Raw genomic sequence first — 9,476 nt, 5'->3', positions numbered from 1 at the left:
GGTGGATAGAATGATCTATGTTTATGGACAGATGGGTTCCTTTGTCGGTGTTATGTATATGAACGGAAGAAGAGTCTGTTCTTGAATTCTTTACACTGTTAAACATCAGTAATTTTGAAATAGACAACACTACATTGTTAGTGACTGATCTACATGAACACGGATCTCTTATGTCTGATCCATCAAGTAACATTTTAACAAGGACAAGAAGCCATTCCGTAACTGATTGGTTTCTACAATCACACCCAAACGTTTCATTTAAAGGTTTCAGATTTCTGCAACATGTCTCTTCTAATAACGTTTCCTGCATTAGCAATATTTACAGTATCAGAACCTGCCTTGCTACAGGCAAATACTAATGCGGACCCTACGTCATCTTCGAAAGCTAACAGGACATCTCTTCCTTCATTGTATGCCTTCAAACCTCTTGTATTTCTGAGCAGTCTCTCTTTCAGTCTTGTCAAGTTAACCTTACCTTCAGTTGAATCAAGCTGCTTTACTTTGCTTGTGTAAACGTTTAGTATGTCACAGAGTTTAAAAATTGCTTTAACATCTCCTTCTCGGAAATCTTTCAGATAAGATGCAAGCTCAGCTAGAGTTATTCCTTTAACTGAGGTCTCACTGGGTGATTCTTTTTTAATTTTTCGTTCACTGTGTGCTCTGTTATAGAGTCCAACTAAACATTCATGATGGGATTCAGTATCCTGTGCATGCATATCACCCATAGCCAATTTTGCAATTAGTGCTGTATCTTGAACGAACTGCACACTCTGAAGAACAGTATCATCCACATCACCTGTTTTAGATTTATGCATTATATATGTATCTGAAGCGCTGTAAAAGAAACATGCTTTTCTTACAGGATTTTTATTCAGAACTGGAATTGCCAAACATGATTAAACTGAGCTACCATATAGATCTGCCTCACTATGTTTTCTTTTCTGAGCCCGTTGCAGCTTTAGATTGTCGCACTTGTTAAAAGACAATGTATGTCATACTGCATTGATAGTCCTTAACGTCTGCTAAAAACCAAAACCTTCATTAAGCAGTCCTAGTTCAATATTGATGGGTACGCATTCCAATTTTTACATTTCTTCAGGTTATAGTCTTAAACACTATATCCAGACCCATAAATGTTCAGATTTAGCATTTGCTGGGCTACTACTTCTTTCTGAAGTGCTTTTCTGACAAAAAACACAGATGAACCAATTTGTTGCAAGAACATCATTTTGCTGCACAGCTTGACAACTGGTTGTGTGTTTTGCAATAAGGTATTGCTTCGGAATGGAACTAATATTCCGGCACTACAGAAGACACGCTGAAGATAAAAAGAAAAGAAAGGAACATGTTAACACATTTGAATAAATGTTGATACATGTCAATAAGTATGAATATATACATCTAATTTATAACAGATTTGAATTTTAACATTTCCGATGTGATTTTGGTGGCCATTTTGGTTTCAATTTATGACATCACAGTCTAGATCCAACATGGGCATGAACATGAAATGCACCGACATGAGGTTGAGGATAGACCAGGAGCATTTTCAGTTTGCTGCATTTCTCTTTGGCCTCACCTGCGCCTCTCAGGTGTTCACAAAAGCAATGGTGGTGGTTGCTGCTCAGTTCCGGAGGTCAGGGTTACAAATCCTCCCCTACCTCAATGACTGGGTGATGAGGACTGTTGAAGGCAGGCTTGCCACAGTTAGATGTAGACCACCTTTAGACAACTGCGAACCGCCTGAAATTGTTGGCGATAACTATCAACAAGCCAAAGTCATACATAGTTCTTTCACAGAGCCTTCCATTCATTTGAGCTATTTGCGCAGTTTCAAGCATTCTCTTTGCTGCAATGAGACCAGGATATTTGAGCTAATATCTTGATGTTCCAGCCTCTATCATGGGTCAAAGTTATAGCAGCTCTGAGACTTCTTGGCTTCTTAGCCTACGTCATCTTTCTTGTCTGCTATGCAGGGTGACATAAGGGCTCTGCAATGGTATCTGAAAAAACAGTGGGCCCTGCATCAAAAAAATATGGCAGTTCTTTAAGGAGACTGCTCATGATTTGCAGTGGCAGATGCTCAAATGCAATTGGTCCAGCAGCAGGTGCCTTTCCCTTCCCCGACTCAGAAGTCACTGGCACATCCCTGCCACGGCTGGAAAGGTCATCTAGTGGAGATGGGGATCAGAGGACTCTCGTCTCCTACAAAAGCCTGGCTCCACATCGATTTATTGGAGTTGAGGACCATTCACATAGCTCTCAATGCCTTCCTACCATACATCAAGTTGAGGCTGGTGCAGATTCTCACGGACAGCATCACTACCATGTGGAATTGCAATAAGCAGGGCCGAGTTTGGTCCTGGGTCTTGTGCCAGGATGCTTTGCACCTCTGGGGTTCGTTGAAGCACCAGACATTTCCCTAATTGTGAACACCTGGCAGGGTCCCTGACTGCCAGAGCAGAGGGGCTGAGTAGATGGCACAAGTGGAGTCTTCATTTCAAGGAGGCAGAGAGCAACTGCAGACTGGGGGGAGAACACTTGCTAGATCTTTTGGTCACCACCAAGAATGCAAATTGTTGAAAGTTTTGTAAGTTACAGTTTCTCTGAGATCACTAGTTAAGAGATGCATTCTGGATGGAATGAAACACGAGAGAGACACCTAAGCATTCTACCTCCTCCCTCTCCTGCCTTGAGTTCTATAAAGATCAAAAACAACCAAACACAAGTAATCCTAGTGGCTCTGACTTGGGCCAGGAGAGTGTAGTACCCAGAACATCTGGGCATGAGCACGTCTTCTGATCTGGATACCGCTTTGTGAGGTTGTTCTTTCGCAGCACATGGCAGGATCATCTACACCTACATGCATGGAGATTGAAAGGCAGCAACTGACTGCATTTGATCTCTCACTTGAAGTGGTGGATGTCATCCTTTACACCAGGTGAACTTCCACAAAGTCCTTCTATGCCGGGCACTGGGATTACTTTGTGGCCTGGTGTGGGGCTTGTAAGACTGATCTCTTACAAGAAATCCTGTTGGATGTCCTTTTGTTTATTTTTATATTTGAACCAACAAAGACTTCGAGTTGGCGCAATTAAACATATTGTGCCTTTCTACATTTACTGGGTCAACTGTCCTTGTTTAAATCACCTTTTGTCTGGAGATTTATTCAAGGTTTGACACAAGTTCTTTCCAAAGTCGTTTGTGGTGCCTCAGTGGGACCTTAACGTTGTCTTGAAATTTCCCGAGTGTAAGTCTTTCGGGTTAATGTATAGTTGCTTACTGCATCTCCTCACTCTGAAGACTGTCTTCCCCAATGTGATTACAACAGCTCGTCATGTGAGTGAGCTTCAGGGGATGTATAACAGAAGGCATCCCGAGAGCGCTATGGGTGTTTGCGCCTGTTTTGCTTGCCCCTGGTGCACTTTGGCATTACAGAAGAGGTCGCGAGCGCTTGTGAGGCCCCTTCTGTAAGCCGATAGTGCTAGCGCACATAAAGTGCCAGCACTATCTTCAGGTTGCATACCCTCATTTTCATGGGAGTATGCCCCATGCAAATGTTGGAATCTCTTTGCCACTGCACTCACGCTGTATTACAGGCCCGTACGCAGAGGCAAAGAAGCTCTCGGGAGGCGAACTGACAGTGCACCCCATGAGAGCAGCCTTCTGGAAAGGGAAAGGGGTCCTATGGACTCCCCGCACCTCTCTTTGCAGGTGGGTGCAGTCACTGACTGCACCCTCCTGCAAAGGGATATCTAATCCCCTTCAAAGTGCAGGCGGGTGCCAGCTACACTGTAAAAACATGGAGCGGCTTTGAGGCAGCCGCTCCATTTTTCACAAAAATGCACTGCCCTAGGGGCAGTGTGAGTTTGCGGCTTTCGTGGGGGCAGCACATTTCATGTAATAGGGACAACTTTCCCTGTTTGCGCCTGGCGCATCTTAAAACAGGTGCACCGGGCCCAAACAGGGAGAGTGCACCCTTTACATAATACGGTACCAGGTGCTTTCAGTGCAACTGCCGTACACCACATATTTTCTAAACAAGTTGATGCTGTGTACCCGGGCAGCATACTTGCCAAAAATGGTCACTTCCTCTCACATTAAGCAGTCTATCACTTTGCCAGCACTCTTTGCTCCTCCTCACCCTGTCCAAAAAGGAGGAGAGGTTTATCAACTGGACTGGAAGGGCACCTTAAGATTTTACATTGATCTTACTAAGGAACACCATCTGAACGATCAGCTTTTGGTGGGATCCAAAAAAAGTGATATCTGTGTGGAAGATTACCTGGTTGAAGCAGATAGTCTGCTACATCAAAATCTGCTATGTACTGGCCAAGAACCAGCCCTTAGAAGTTCTGGCAGCGCATTCTACCAGAACTAAGGCTGCTACCACTGTATCGGCTCATAGAGTACCTGTCCATGACATCTACCAGGCCACGTCATGTGCATCACTGCCTACCTTCACACAGCATTACTGCCTTGACAGCCAGGTCTAGTGGGAAGGCCCTTTGCCTGCATTGCATTGAAAAGTTTTTGTTCTGAGTCCACTCCACAGACCCTTCGCCTGGGGAGGTACTGCTTCACTATCTATTGGGACATAAGGATTTTTGTGCTTTGAAGGATCCATCAGAAGAAAACACTACTTACCTTTGATAATGCTCTTTCTAGTGGAGACTTTATAATACTGCAGATTCCTCAATGCTTTCTCACCACTGCTGTTCTGTGGAGTGACTTAATTTTTAACATCTAAAAAGGTCCCAAGTTAGAATTCAGCCCACTTGTAGCAAAGGTTTTCGATGCTCCACATCTAAGGGCATGGAAAATAAGAAAGTGATAGTAGCACAAAGGGGGTGGTGTTTAGGTGGGGCTCCACTCTATCACTTCCAGGGTTGTATGGAGTCAACAATAAACCACATTGACACATTTCTCCAAGTGTGAGTGAGGTTTTGGATTCATTCTTTTGCTGCCTTTCTGTTGCCAGACCAGAACTGAAAAGTGGAAATTTCCAGCATTTTGATCCATTCTATTTAATAATTATTGTTTGAGGTTTGATCATTCAACAGTTTGATCCTTCATTTGAAAATATGTGAAAATTAAAAGTTTTATTTGAAGTGGAAAGTTTTTTGTTTTATTTCTAAAAGACGAAGCAATATGGTGATCTCCAACTTAACACCTTTCTTTGCTCCTAATAAATGCTCTCTTTTTGTCAGCGCATACCAGTGTTTCAGCTGAGCCACCAATCGTCCGTAGTAGATACAGTTTGCTGCAGTTGCACTGCTCCCACTATTCAATCCATGGATTCCAACTTAATTTGTTAACCATCAATTTTAAATACCTTGATAATAAACAGAACATTTTATCATGTTCAGTTTTACATTTTTCTTTTTATGTATATAGATGTTATCAATATGCTAATATTATTTAATTTTCTAAACACTCAGTGACCCCCCGGGGGTAGGCTTGGTGGGGTTCAGGATAATAATTGCTGCCATTTTGTACTCTGTATTCTTTCTGCCCCTTTCAGAGCCGCTAAAGCCTATACACCTGTCAGAAATTCCACTCTAGTACGTGCTAAGAAAGAAAAATGCTCTAGTTGAAAATAGTGGTATGAATTAAATGCATAATTAAAAAGGCAGTGATCTTCATAGTAGAAGGCCAAATCATACGAGTGCTTCTCAACACAAAAATCCTTTTCCGTTTGCTTATCTGATAATATCCGACCAAAGAGGTTTTGTTGATTGATCATCTGACAGCCTTGTAGGAGGTAGTAGAAAGTCTTTCATTTAAAGTTGGCAGTCCTTACAGCATCATAATGTAGCATCTTGGTTGTATACTAATTTTAGTTGTTATCATTACTGCAGTTTGTCTTGATTGCAATTTCTCAGGTTATTGCCAGTTTGCAACCTTAGAGATCATTCAAGTTATATGAACATATTTTGTTTGAAAGTTATTTATCCAAAAAGGACTCTACAGAAATATTGCTGCATCTGTCGAATTATAAAACATGTCTTCTAACAATTATGCTGTTCACATGTCTAGATAATTACAATTCTGAAGACCAGCTGAGAAGAGGAAAACATCCAGCAAAGCTCCCTCAGTGCGATGTATTGAGTTCTGCCCAGGCCCCTGAAATCATAGACTCTGCACTTGTTGACGGTGAGTCAAGATCAATCGCATGTGATTAGCAGCTCTTTCTTCATGAATGTACTTTTCTGATAGAGACTTCTAATCACAGATTCCTCACCTTTTGAATACTCCCCAGGCATTAGACTGGATCCGGAAAATCTTTTGCAGTACACGTGCGCTGGCAGGTGGCGCTGGCTGGGGGCTCCGTGTCAATGCTGTTTTGGATCTGATGTGTGTGGTCCTATATTTAAGCACTACTCAAGTGAGCTGATATCAGTTCCTTTTTTTCCCCGCTAACTGACAGAGATCCAGAGCAACAGCTCATCTCATTGAGAGACTTCCTCAAAGATTTTTTCTTAAAAACCAGTGTGGTAACATATACGTTACCTGCCAAATCTACATGCTTTAAACCCTGTGGGAAATGTTCCGAAAAAGAGTCTGTGACTGACCCATATGTGGTTTGCCTGTGGTGTCTGGGGTCTTACCACAATTCCAAGACCTGCAGTGACTGTGCCTTGATGCATTCCAAGAACATTTGAAACTAAGAATTGAAACTTTTTGTGGTGAAGCACCTCAAAACCAAGTGCTGGGATCAGTTGAGGTCACAGGTAAGGCCTGGTCCTGCTCCCAAGGTCACTTCTGTGACAGGTCATCTTCACGATTGAGATCCCTGGGCAAAACCAAGAAGAAGCCCAAGAAATCCATGCATGACTCTTTGGTCCTCTCCAGCCACACTTGATTTACATAGAAGGCATGAGGGCGTTATTGTGCCTCCGGGTTGCTGTCCCGAATTCACTCTATTTCAGAGTAGATTCTGATTATTGCTTTTAGGTAACTGGAATTTCTAGGGACAAAGGCAAAGCTGCAGCAAATCAAAGACTTTGCAAAGCCATGATGCTTTTTTTGGCACATTAATAGCTCACTGAAATTCACCTGTGGGCCCAAAGGAGCCGAGGGGCCTCCCAACCAGGTTTCAGCAGATGAATCATCCCACTGTGTCCCTTAGGCCCTCTTAATCCGCTCAGGGCTCTGGACCGCCTTTACTACCAGTTCCCTCCACGACACCACAGCCTACGCCAGAACACAACCCCAGACTATGGCCTCCAAACCATAGCGATGACTGACCCAGAGATGGCACTGTCCCTACCTCGACCAAGGCCTCAACCTCTTTACCTCTCTTCTTATTCTAACAGAGTGCCTCTACCTGCTGGAAGTCCTCATGTCTTTCATGAGTCATTTGGCATTGAATCTGATAATTGGGGCTATGATGCTGGGGATGAGATTACCCTGCTTTACCCAGAGTATAACTGGTATGATGATCTTCCAGATGACAGTGGTCTTGATAATTTCCCCGGCACTGGACTAGTCTCTCCCTCCCCTCCCCGGACTTCAAAGAAAGACAGTGCCTCCTTTGTTATGATTATGTGAAGGGCAGCGGAAGGTTCTTGATCTTCAACTACACTCTCTCAGGAAGTTAAAAGCCAATATTCTGAGGGAGGTTGTGCTACCTGGACAGTCAAGTTCTCAGCCCATTAAATGAGGCTATCACTGATACACTACTAGGTACCTGGGCCAAACTCTGCTCAGGTCCACCTGTGCATTTCCAGATCGCCAGAAACAGTTGCCCAGCTCCAGGTGATCCAGCTTTCTTCACCCAGTACCTTACTCCTGAGAGCACTGTGTTGCAGTCTTCAGCCAGTAGAGTTAACCCAAACTAATTTCCCACTACTCCCCATTTCAGGGCATTGAAAAGGATAGAGACCTCTGGGAAGTATTTTTTTCCTCTATAAGTTTGGGTCTTTGCTCAGTGAAAGCCAGCTGCATGTTAGGCTGCTTCTCTCATGATCTCTGGGATTCCATGGCCCATATGATGTCTATGGTCCTGCAAGAAGTGTGGGACTTTGATTCACAGACAATACAAGATGGTTGTGATGCAGCCATGTGCACCATCCTCTGGGAACTGTTTACCATTGATTCCCTTGGTAGGGCTATCAGCACCAGTGTGGCCAATCGCAGGCAAGCCTGGATGCAGTTGACTGGCTTTTCAGTGGAGATTCAGGCCAATCTCATGGACATGCCGGTTTACGGCTTCTGACTTTGAGAAAAAGCAAACTGTTCCATGGAGCAATTCAAAGATAGGAGGGCCGCAGCTTGGCTGATGGTGAACCTCCTGTCGCTCTTGCAGCAGGAAGTGCAGGGTCTTTTGGTCAAAGGAGCCAGAATGAGGGAACTGGTGACACAAGTTGGTCATGGTTCTTATTTCCACTACTTCCTTCAAGGTCTTCTTCTACCTTGACAACTGGTTCCTGAATGGGGGTTTGCCCCAGACAGACATCAACCTCCTCCTGACTATGGCAAATCTCCTGACAACTTAGGTGTGCCTGAGTCACACCTTAGTCCTTCGATGAAGCACTTCTTCATCGGAGCGATTCTGAGCAAGGTGTAGTTTAGTGCCTAGCCTCGGAGAGCAGAGTCCAGGACATTTTGGTCTATGATCCTAATGTTTAACCTCTGTCCTGTATCACAGCGAGGATGACTCTGAGCCTGCTGGGACTGATAACCTCCTTCATCTTGCTGGTCAAGCACACCAAATCGATATAAGAGATCTGAAGTCCCTGTAGACTCAGAACCAGTGAGACCTTTCTGATTTTGTCTAGTTTTGGAGGCGAAAGCAAAAGATCGTGAGTGATGGCTGAGGAACCTTGATGGGGTCGGCAGCAGACCTCTCTACTTTCCCTACCCAGATCTCACAATGTTGACTGATGCCTCGGTTCTTTGTTGGGGAGGCCATCCCAGAGAGGCAGAGATTAGAGGCATCTGCTCTCCAGCGGGGAACCAGTTCCATACAACCTTCTGGAGCTGACATTCAAACTCTTGCTGTTGAAAGCCTTCCTACCCTCCATCAATGGGAAGCCAATGCCTGTGCTTACAGACCAAACCACTGCCATGTGGTGCTACAATAAGCAGGGCTGGGTGGGGTCATGAAATTTGTGCAAGGAGGCTTTTCATCTCTAGACATGGCATGTTCACCAAGGGATTTTTCTGGTGACACACAACTTGACATGTTCCTTGAACATCAGAGCAAATTAAATATGACGCTAAGGCTTGCGGATCATGATTGGCCATTGCATCCAAAGCTGCCCCTATATTCTTTTCTGCAAGTGGGGAGAGAACTGGCTTGATGTTTTCACCACTGCAGAAAATGCATATCAGCACATTTGCATGTTAGAGTTTCTTGCTGGGAGAGAAGTCCATATATGATGGAGCTCGGGACACCTGTACACTTTCCTGCTGATACCTCTCCTGCCCTGAATTGTTTAGAAGGTCAGGATGAACTGGACCTAAGTCAT

This window comes from Triturus cristatus, chromosome 12, assembly GCF_964204655.1.
Source record: "Triturus cristatus chromosome 12, aTriCri1.1, whole genome shotgun sequence".
Taxonomy (NCBI): domain Eukaryota; kingdom Metazoa; phylum Chordata; class Amphibia; order Caudata; family Salamandridae; genus Triturus; species Triturus cristatus.
The sequence above is the reverse complement of the archived record's forward strand: the minus strand, read 5'-3'. Positions refer to the sequence as shown.